We start from the raw sequence: 12,221 nt of genomic DNA, 5'->3' as shown, positions 1-12,221 counted from the left end.
TAATCAAACTGTCTTTTTAGTTCTCTAATTGGTTTGTGCACTGAATGCATCCCTAAATGTACACCAAGTACAAAACTTGGTCACTTTTATACTAAAATGCACTCCCTTGTTCTCTTGAAGTCTGTGTTTGTGCTTACGCATGTGTCAAGATAAACATATTATCTAAGGTTGCCCTGTTTCAGTCTTCAACCAGATTACTTTATCTTAGAATTTCAAATGTGAAGAATATTTCTCAGAGCAGGGATTAATCATTAATGCCTTTTTCGCTATCTGCAGCATACAAGTGGGAGAAAACCCATGAAGTGGGGGCACGAAAACATGGTGGTTAATCTGTTCTTCCAGCTGAACTCTTGTTTTTCATGCAACTGCTTTTCTGCAAAGCAAAGGATATTCCTCAGTGGAAATGGTGCCTGTATGACTGCAGACGAAGGGTTTTACTGCCCCACCTTCCTTCCCCACAGACTGCTGTACTCCAGAGAAAAGACAGTCAGTTACTCATTGGTCTCTTAGAAAGTTAAAGCTGCAATCACAGAGATGCTTTAAATGAATATAATCATTTCTCGGACAGTCAAACAGTGCTTCATCCCTTGGCTCTGAAAGGGTCCAGGTACAGATTTGAAATGATCAATAATCCCAGCAAGCTAGAGGGAAGCACCTTACTTGAGAATAATGGGGTACTCTATAAAAATGTTTTTTCCAGGTTTCAGGTCCATGTTTTGAACATGAGCTCTGCACGGGGCTACCTTTGAGATTGATGCGGAAGCTTCAAATGGTGCAGAATGCGGCAGCCAGATTACTTAGTGGAACGACAAAACACCAGCATCTCTCTCCCACTCTGGCTGCCTTGCATTGGCTGCCCATTCGTTTCCGCATTGATTTCAAAGTGTTAATGATGACATACAAAGCCCTAAATGGTTTAGGACCTCGATATCTAGCGGAACGCCTCCTCCCACCTAGATCTACCCGAATCACTCATTCTAGCCAGGACGGGCAGCTGAGGGGCCTAACACCGAGGGAGGCCCGGAGAGAAAGAACAAGAAGCTGGGCCTTCTTGGCAGTGGCCCCTCGCCTTTGGAACAGTCTGCCTCCAGAGATCTGTCTGGCTCTCTCGCTGGGTGTTTTTAAGAGCCAACTTAAGACCTGGCTTTTTAGGCAGGCTTTCCCTCCTGTCATCACTTGAATATCCCGCCCCCCCATCTTGAACTATATTACTATTGCTGTTTTTTATTTTATTATATTGTTTTTATTCTGTTTACTATTGTTAGCCACTCAGAGTACACTTCGGTCTAGATCGGCAGGGTATAAATTTAATAAATAAATAAATAAATAAAGAAAGAAAGAAAGAAAGAAAGAAAGAAAGAAAGAAAGAAAGAAAGAAAGAAAGAAGAGATACAAAAATAAAAAAAAATCACTTCTTCCTTGTGCTGGCTGCTACAAATTCTTTTATGATGATGTTAAAAGTTATACAGTACAAGCACTACTTGTATGTGTTTTCACCCTGCACTTCAGGGTGCAGAGACATGTTTACAAGGACATGTTTACAAAAGCATCATTCATTTTCCTTAATTCTGGAAGCAAAAGTCTAGGGTTCAGAAATGAACATGAGTCAAATCTGAGAGAAGACAAGAAAGCTCAGCTCAGAATCCTTTTCAAAGGGACTGGCATGGAGAAGATACTTTTAGTTAGTCCAGCAACCAGCAGATGACATGACTGTGAAATAAAACATCCCCTGAAAATAAGCCCTAAAGTGTTTTTTTGGAGCAAAAATTAATATAAGACCCTGTCTTATTTTTGGGGAAATAGTAGTGGAAATCTGTATGCGTTTTTTACTTGTGCAACATTGTTGGTGCATCAAAAAGCCGGGAGCAAGGACAGAGAAATGGAAATGAGTCAACAGGTACCAGCAAGGTACAGGGTGCAGTGCCTTAAGCCTATTTTCGCAATCTGCTGGCTCAGAAGTACTTGTGCTCCCCTCCCAGTTGTGGCTTGGGCCACCTCACAAGGGCCCATTCTCTTATCTCCAGTGTTGGTCCTGAAGTGTCAAGGAATGATATGCTGTTGACCTACCAACACTGTGTTCCAGGCAACCTGGCAGCTGCTTTTTGCAGCAGAAATGGTGACTGCTGGCCCTTTGCTTCTGCTTCTGACAGATGAAATGCACTGAAGCCCTCTCCCTGCTTCAAAGTTTTATATAGGGGATTATGCATGCAGTTAGCTCAAGAGACCACTAGGTGTTACTGTTCTTATAAACATAGAAGGGCTGGAGGAATTAGGTCTCTATAAAAGGAAGAGGAGGCGATATTAATTATTGTATTTACTTTTTTTAATGCAGCGTAAAAGAAATCTGTAGTTGCCATACAGTTAAATTAAAACATAATCATGATCATGGAATAAAAAATATAACAAAATCACATTGATACCAATAAAATCCAGCACAGCATGAAAACAGTATGTTCTAAAATATAATACAGATTTTTAAAAAATGAAACTACAATCAAGTGCAAGAGCTAAACCCCACATGCTACAGGGATGAAAACAGAAGAACCAACTTAAACAGCCTAATCTTCTTTTACAATACTAATCCCTTCCCCATGCAATTGAATCTGCAACCATCTTTGAAGTATTTCCAATTCTTTGTACCAGTTCTGGTGAAATTCCCTTTTTTGCTACACAGTAGAAGTACAGAGGTCTACAAAGGAGAATAGCTTCAAGCTCCCCAGAGTCCACGCCTTTCTCATTTACTCGCATTTAATGTCTCAATAACTCACTGTTTTGTAGGAGAAAGAATAAAACTGTTTATTTCCAGTTGCCCGAAAGTAGACATTTGTATGCTGCTTTCTTTACTGGATACAACCGACAGAACAAATCAACAGCAACAAAACAACTGCCACAAACCAACAAAAGAGAAGGATGGAACATTCAGCAGAGAGACAGGGCTGTCTTTAAATTACAAAAGTTGGCAGGAATGATTGGTTAGTGCTGGATAGATGGACACTCACTTCAGTCCACAAAAGTCCCTTCCAGTCGCTCACAATTACAGACAGCATGCAAGATTGTAAATGAAACTCAACAAAAACACCTGTTATTGCCTTCCCTTTTTGCTTGCAGGATTCCCAAAGGCAGCTGGCTGGCCAATGTATGGAGAGAACATTGGACTAAATAGGCTTTTAGTCAGACACAGCATAGCTCTTCTCGTGTTCCTGGGAACATAAGGAAAGGAAATGTGCTTAGACTTCTAAGCAAGAAAAGATGTGATGGCCAAAATCCTATTGAGTTTTTGCTCTCACATAAGTGCACTTGGCATAAACATCTTTAGCCCCTAGTTATGAAGTTAATGTGGGCATTTGCTGTGGCATGCCACATTCTGCAATTCTGTGCGCAACAGCAAATGCCTATGCTGACTTCTTAACTTGTGGCAATTTGTCAGTGAGATTTATGCCAATTGCATTATGGAAGCTGGTTTAACTAATTGCCAACCTGTATGCAAAATTGGAGGTCTTGAGGGTGGGCGCCCCTCCTATCAGAGGTTTGAGAAGCTCCCTCTCTTTTTGGGGGGCTCGACTCTCACCACAAAGAGTGTGGTCTGCAGCTTGGGGGTCCATCTTGACCCAGAGCTTACCATGGAGTCCCAGGTAGTGTCTGTGATCTGTAACACCCATCTACATCTTTGGCAGATTGCCCAGCTGTACTTCTTTCTTGATGTTGGGGCGCTCACCACTCTGGCCCATGCTCTCGTAGTCTCAAGATTAGACTACTGTAATGCGCTCTATGTGGAGCTATTCTTGAGATTGATGTGGAAAATACAAATGGTCCAAAACATGGCCACCAGACTATTAACTGGGGTGAAAAAATATCACCACATTTCCCCCCACTCCGGTGGCCTTACATTGGTTGCCATTGACTTCAAGGTATTAATGCTTACATATAAAGCACCAAACTATTTAGGACCTCAATACCTGGCAGAGCTCCTGCTCCCACCTAGCTCTAATCATGTCACTCGATCTAGCCAAGCTGGGCAGCTAAGGGGCTCGCATCTTCAGAAAACAGGAGTCAAAAGTCTGTTTGTACTCTGGTGCAGTTTGCTTGGATAGTTTAGTGTTTATAGCTGTGGGATCAGCTTTTGTCCTGTTCAGGAGATTGGGTGATTATGGTGATCAGTGTGTTTTTTGTTGTAGATGTATTGTTGTGATAAGGGGGAGAGATTATCTGTCACCATGATTTATGGGTGTCGTTAGCTGGTCTTTTGTGTGCAGAGATACCGGTCCTTCTGGCTGGGTAGAGTTTGTTGACCTTTTGCAGGCTGTATTTTTCAGTGCCAGGAGCCAGGCTTTGCTGAGTTTTAAACTTTCTTCTTTTTTTGTTGAAGCTCTGCTGGTGTTTGTGGATTTCAATGGCTTCCCTGTGCAGTCTAACATAATGATTGCTGGTTGTATCCAGTACTTCAATATTTTGAAATAGAATTTCGTGTCCAGCTTGTTTTAGGGCATGTTCAGCTACTGCCAATTTTTCCAGTTGTTTAGTCTACAGTGTCTCTCGTGTTCTTTGATTCTGGTGTGAATGCTGCGTTTTGTGGTTCCAATATATACCTGGCCACAACTGCAAGTTATCTGCTATACTCCTGTGATGGTGAGGGGGTTCCTTTTGTCCTTTGCTGACCATAGCATTTGTTGTATTTTTGTGGTGGCCTTGACTACTGTTTGTAGGTTGTGTTTTTTTCAAAATAGAATTCAATAGGATTCTGGACATATATGTGTAAGCTTCATATTTGTTTTAAAACAGACCTGACCAGTGATGAAATGGCCCCCTTGGACTTGAATGCATGGTTTCCTATGCACAATTACTCAGATGTGAAATCCTGTTAGGGCTGGTTCCCTGCCATCTGTGTGGTCTTTGGCAAGCTGCATAGCATCCTTCCTACCTTCAGAGTACTCTACAGTACTTCCTTACTAGAAAACACTGGGAAGTATTGTCATAAATAAGGATTCATAGCACAAAGTATTATCATCATTAGTATACAGGCACAAAATTGGAAACACATTTTTACAGTTGAAACAGAACTGCACTTCCCTCAAGTAGGGAAGGAGATGGACCTTATGAGCTGCCTGCCTGCTGCTTACAGCTTGCTAACTGTGGACTAGAACTTTAAGGTTCTTGATCTGTCTCAACATAGTTCATTATTTTAAAATTAGAATTAGACTGGACAGCTGTTCAAAGGGAAGGGACCTTCAAAAAGATAGTTGTCCTCTTAGAGTTTTTTCAGATAGAATCTGTATGTATGTGTTCTGTGCCATCAAGTCAATTCTGACTTTTTCCAGGGTTTTTTAGGTAGAGAATATAGATGTGGTTAGCCATTCCCTACAAGAGTGCCCTGGGACTGTGCAGGTTGCCCATGACTACACAGTCTGTTTTTTATTGCAAGAGGCATAGTGGGGAATCAAACTCCCAGATACCTGCAGCCAGATACCTATCCCACCAGCTTTCAAGTAGATTAGAGAAAACTCAACAGTGGCCAGAGGATTGGAAAAGATCAGTCTACATCCCAATCCCAAAGAAAGGCAGTGCCAAAGAATGCTCCAACTACCGCACAATTGCACTCATTTCACACGCTAGCAAGGTTATGCTCAAAATCCTCCAAGGTAGGCTTCAGCAGTATGTGGACCGAGAACTCCCAGAAGTACAAGCTGGATTCCGAAGAGGCAGAGGAACTCGAGACCAAATTGCTAACTTGCGCTGGATTATGGAGAAAGCCAGAGAGTTCCAGAAAAATATCTACTTCTGCTTCATTGACTATGCGAAAGCCTTTGACTGTGTGGACCACAGCAAACTATGGCAAGTTCTTAAAGAAATGGGAGTGCCTGACCACTTTATCTGTCTCCTGAGAAACCTATATGTGGGACAGGAAGCAACAGTCAGAACTGGTCATGGAACAACTGAGTGGTTCAAAATTGGGAAAGGAGTACGGCAAGGCTGTATACTGTCCCCCAGCTTATTTAACTTGTATGCAGAATACATCATGCGGAAGGCTGGACTGGAGGAAGCCCAAGCCGGAATTAAGATTGCCGGAAGAAATATCAACAACCTCCGATATGCGGATGATACCACTCTGATGGCAGAAAGTGAGGAGGAATTGAAGAACCTTGTAATGAGAGTGAAAGAGTAGAGTGCAAAAAACGGTCTGAAACTCAACATCAAAAAAACTAAGATCATGGCCACTGGTCCCATCACCTCCTGGGAAATAGAAGGGGAAGATATGGAGGCAGTGTCAAATTTTATTTTCCTGGGCTCCATGATCACTGCAGATGGAGACAGCAGCCCCGAAATTAAAAGACGCCTTCTTCTTGGGAGGAAAGCGATGACAAATCTGGACAGCATCTTGAAAAGCAGAGACATCACCTTGCCAACAAAAGTCCGAATAGTCAAAGCTATGGTTTTTCCTGTCGTGATGTATGGAAGTGAGAGCTGGACCATAAAGAAAGCAGACCGCCGAAGAATTGATGCCTTTGAATTGTGGTGCTGGAGGAGGCTCTTGAGAATCCCCTGGACTGCAAGGAGAACAAACCTATCAGTTCCAAAGGAAATCAACCCTGAGTGCTCACTGGAAGGACAGATCCTGAAGCTGAGGCTCCAGTACTTTGGCCATCTCATGAGAAGAAAAGAGTCCTTGGAAAAAACCCTGATGTTAGGAAGGTGTGACGGCAAGAGGAGAAGGGGACGACCGAGGATGAGATGGCTGGACAGTGTCTGCGAAGCAACCAACATGAACCTGACACAACTCCGGGAGGCAGTAGAAGACAGGAGGGCCTGGCGTGCTCTGGTCCATGGGGTCACGAAGAGTCGGACACGACTAAACGACTAAACACACACACACACAGAGTCCTTAAAAAGGACATATGGCCACCCACCATATCTGAGGCAGGGTTTTCTTGTATTACATTGTTGTGCACCCCTCAACGGTCTTCAGTTAGGAATGTGTTTCTAAGTAAGTGTGGATAGTCAGGACCACTTCATGTAGAATTATGTATTTATGGTATGATTTTCTCTGTTCCCTTTCTGTAAAATATTTTCAGTTATGCCTCGCCTGTTAGAACAGTAAAGGATACCCTTCTGCTCTGTATATTTAATATGCACTGGCAGACCACAGACATTCTCCCTTTAAAAAAAAGTTAAGCAGATTCTGGAAGACGGAAGTCAGCCCAAGCCTGATTTATGTGTGTGCATCTGACGAGATTCAGGAAATGAAGTTCCAGACAGATTGAAAAATGAGGTCTGGAATGAAGAAATAGTGCAACTTTCTGCATTCAACTTTTCTTTCACCAGGTGTTCAGAAGGGTTATGAAACATAGTCCTCACAGAAAAATGAGAAAGACTTGTTTTTGGACATGGACTGCTTCCCATGACATTTTCCCTAAAATGTGTTCGAAATGTAGAAGTGTTATGATTTGTTTAGACTTTGCATTCTCCTCTCATGTATTACTGTATTAGTTCTTCAGTGGGTTCCCCACTTTCAGAATATCTTTGTTTACTATGCACCTGCAGTAGATTTTTTTTCCTCCCGTGTAGTTGCTTTCCTGAGTTCTCTCATGAAAACATCACCACATGAAAAAGAACCATCCTGAATCAGAGCAAAAACCTATCTAGTCCAGAATCAAAACAAGTGCTGCCTCAGGTAGTGCAAGTACTGTAATATGTAATCAACAATGACGGACAGCCTTATCCTCCATGGATTTCTCTGTTACTCTGAATTGTCTTCAAGATGGTGGCCATCACTGCATTTTGAGGAAAGAGTTTAGTTTATTTATGCAGTGCGTGAATAGATGCTTCCTTTTCCCTCACGTGAATCTCTCACCAATCAACTTCCTTGGATGACCTCAAGTTCCAGGATTAGAAGACCGGGAAGAATAAAAACTTATTATCCACTTTCTTCACACTCTAGTAGTAGGTACTTGACTGAAGTCTTCAGACCATTTTAAATATACTCAGAGAGAATAACAAAAACAACAAACCTTCGGCTTGCAGAAGGTTAAAATGAAATATGCAATTTAGTTGGACAATTTGTCATAATAAAACTTCTGTCATTCCAGTACAACCTCACTGGAGATAAAAACATTACATGACTCATCTAAACAGACACTTTATTCTTCCTGAGAGAGGCTGCTTGAACAGTAAAGAGAGCAACCCTCTGTGTCACAAATGGATTGCACTCTACAACTTGAATAATTTTTACACTGCTATCATGCCTTCCTCCACTTCATTTTCCACTAAGCTGAGAACATAGTCTTGACTTTAATCACAAAAGAACTGGTGTAGAACTCTGATACATTCTTATGCTTCTCTGCATGGTTGCCAGCTCTACAATTTCCTTTTCAAGATGCTGTGACCATACCACAATTCATCCTACCCCATTTGGCTAGGTAGCTTGGTCTTTTTTTACATGGATTTTCCTTTCCTTTCTTTTCCTGACTCTGGCAGCTGGCAAAATTAATTTCATTGTGAAAGAGAGTTACTACTATAAGTTTAATAATCACCTCTGTTCCCACATTGGTGTTACACTTGGCAATTCATTTGTGTCATGTTTAGTGGGAAGCCATCTGACAAAGTTGATGTGTCCATGAAAGCTCATATTAAAATATAATAGTCTTTAAGTTGCCACATGTTTTCCCCCTCTTTGTTTTGATTTATTTTGTTTCTTTGGATTTTGCCTGATATGCTTTCACCAACTAACATGGCTACCATTTCTAAAACTGACATTCAAGAGTATTCACGCAGAAAGACAGGGTTGAACTGTCTGATTTCATTAATGTTTTAACTGTTTCAGCAATCTCCTTTCTGTAAAAATGGCCACTACTTTTCATAGATGAAGACAAAGACCAAAAAAATATGCCATGGATATCACATTTGGAAAATTATGTACAGTGGACCCTCTACTTACGGAATTAATCCGTATTAGAATGGTGGCTGCAAGTCGAAAAGTCTGTAGGTCGAATCTCCATTGACTTACAATGCATTGAAAAACTATTAATCCCATAACTGGCAGTTTTTATTCTATTTTCGTTCCATTTTGGTTTTTTTCTGGTCTGTAAGTCGATTCTCCGGCTGCAAGTCGAATCTAAATTTTGCGGCCAGAGAAGTCTGTAACTCGAAAAGTCTGTAAGTCAAGCCGTCTGTAAGTCGAGGGTCCACTGTAGTAGTAGTGAATTATCCTGATTGTCTTCTAATACTGCATAATGTTATGAGAGTGAAGTATTTTTACTTCTGCTTTAATTGCTTGGCTTTACATCCAAAAACTGAGTTTCTTCACTATCTCAAAAAGGCGAACAATGTTTTTACCTTTCTTGTTTGAACCATTTTTTTTGGTGATGCTAAGGCCTCTGCTTGTGGGTGTTCCTGGAAAATGCCATCTATATTTGGCTACAGAGCTAAATGTGTGACCCAGCTATGGAATGAATCGTGTACTCCCCACCAAACATTGCTGTGGCTGTGTGATGTCAAGGTGCCTCCAACCTATGGCGACCATATGGATGAGTGACCGCCAACATGTCCTGCTATTAACAGCCCTGCCCAGCTTTGCAAATTCAAAGCAATGGCTTCTTGTATTGAATTAATCCACTGCATGTTTGGCCTTCCTCTTTTCCTGCTGCCTTCAGCTTTTTCTATCCTCCCTTCTCTATTTCAGAAATGTGTACTGAAGAGAAAGTCACATTTGGGGGCCCAAAGACCAGCGAATGGGAATTTTGTTGGTAATGTTTTTTTCCCCCTGCAGATACAATTGTTTTAAAGTGGGATCTGAAACAAGAATAAGCAAGTTGCAGTGTGGTGTGCTCTTGTTCTAGGCAGTGATTCCTACTCCTCTTATAGTCCTGCTAACTGAGTGCACCTCAGACCTGACATTGGTGAGGATGGGCCGAGTTCTGCAGATGCTGAACCCCCAGAAATCCAGAAGGACAGATACCCAAACCACAGTGTCCCTCTGCTTGCCTTTGGACTGTCACAGGTTCAGGAGGCTGAACATTCAGCTCAAGATGGTTCAGGGTCTCTCCCAGCCCATAGGATTGTCACAGGATAAAAACGCAAGAAGCAAAACGCTGCAATGAAAGACTTTGGGAGAGTGGAGGTCTCCTTGAGAGAAAACCCTCCTTCCTAGGGAGAACAAGCCTAATGCCTGCAGCTGAACTCTCCTACCAAGTGGCCAGATATCAGAACCCCAGAAGCTCAGTTACATAGGCAGGGACATGGAGCTTGTTGTACATGATGTCCCTCCTAACCGGAGACTGTGCCTACTCTGTATCTTGAGCCCTTCCTGTTGACTCCCTGTCAGCCTATGACTTTTGAATCAGTATGACTTTGTTTTCTTGGATTCTCACTTTTTGCTTTACCCAATTCTTTGGTAGGAACACAGTTTCCTAGATCCTTGCTTTGATTCTTAATTCTGATTCTGCACTTCCCTGGCTGGCTCTTTCAATTGTTACACCTGCCACAGCCCACAAAGATCTGGGGATGAGCCGTCTGGGGGCTGGACAACTTTCAGGGTACTCTGTCTTGCCACTAGCCTGTTTCCCACAGACATTAACATTCTGTGACCTCTGTGCTTGTATATAGTCCTCATTGGGCTGGATAGGAAGCCAAGGGACCAGTCGGAATGCATGCAAGCTCTTCTGTGACATAATTATCAAATACAGTTAGCACATCATTAGAAGCAGAGCTCCATTAAGAGGCAACAAATGTCTATTTATCCTGGCCTTAGCTTGCTTCATTGTGCAGGTTGTAAATTAGTGTTGTAAGCTTTTGCCCCAACATAGCATGGGAGCTACACAAACAAAAAAAGCTCTTACCGTGTTTCCCCAAAAATAAGACAGGGTCTTATATTAATTTTTGCTCCAAAAAACACATTACGGTTTATTTTCAGGGGATTTTTTTTTCATGTACAACAGTCTACATTTATTCAAACGCAGTCATGTCATGTTACCTTCTCCTGGCTGCTGCACAATTGTGGAGGGTGGGGTTTCACTTAACTGGGGCTAATTTTGGGGGTAGGTCTTATATTACGAGCATCCTGAAAAATCCTACTAGGGCTTATTTTCAGGTTAGGTCTTATTTTCGGGGAAACAGGGTATGTATGGATTCCAATGCTGTACAGAGGGAAGTGAATGTGCATCTGTTTTAGTGCCCATCAATTCAATTCACCAACCTACAATCCCTTTTCAGATATGCTCTCCCCACATTGGAGAAAATTGAAGTTTGGTTATTCGCTTGTGGTGGTGGGGAAAGGATGGAGAGATTCACCCAGTCTCATTTTATTTTTCTCTTCAGTAGATAGATAATACAATACCTAAAAAAAATCATCCACAAAGATTAGGATGTATTTATTTTTCTCCAGTGATGGCACATTAAACGGTCCACCATGGATCTGACACTTTGGTGCCTCTCCTCTCAGTTCTTATTGTTAATAAAGGTCTAAAACTTTTTTTCTAATAGGCTTTATGTGTCTATTTGTGCTGATTGCATCATGCAGGTTTACCTTGACCCATGTGGCAAGGTTCTAGTTCTATTGCTTAAGGTTCACCTTTTGATTATGCTGTCCAAAACTCCATGCCAGAGGTCAAGGCTGTTCTCTTTCTGCACTCGTACTGCGTTTGCTTGATGAATGGAAAGACTCCATGTAGCAATACCATCACAGTCAGAGGCTTGGAAATATAATTCATTTCCTTTGCTTATCATGCACTGAAAGTGCCTCCGAAAGTGTCCTGCAAAACCATTCTTGTCTAACGCCGAGATGCTTATCATTTTGCAGTTCATATCCGTTAAATATAAAACACCATTTACTGTACTGACACTGATTTCATAGGGCTTTCCATTTTAAAACACCACTTCCAATTCCTTGGAATTACCATTAGCTGTTTAATTTTTTCCTTCACTTTCTGCTCAACGTGTGGGGATGTGGCTTCGCACCGTGTAAAAGGAAAGGACAAAAGCCTGTTGTGTAAGTTAGTTTTTTTTGTGATTATTTGTCTTTTCCAAGAGAGGGAGTAAGACTGGGATGATCTTACCATGCATTCCATCCCTCTTTTTTTTTCCTTTAAAAAAAGGGAACAACCAAATTCAAAATCCTTCCAACAACAATGACCTTTATAGGTGTTAGTCATTTGCTACATTCAAGCTTGACATTTCCCTTCAAAGAAACATTCTGTTTAAAAATCATTGGAAATTCATTATATTTTTGTGGG

This window comes from Pogona vitticeps, chromosome 6 (genome assembly GCF_051106095.1).
Source record: "Pogona vitticeps strain Pit_001003342236 chromosome 6, PviZW2.1, whole genome shotgun sequence".
NCBI classification, from domain to species: Eukaryota; Metazoa; Chordata; class Lepidosauria; order Squamata; family Agamidae; genus Pogona; species Pogona vitticeps.
Note: the sequence above shows the minus strand (reverse complement) of the source record.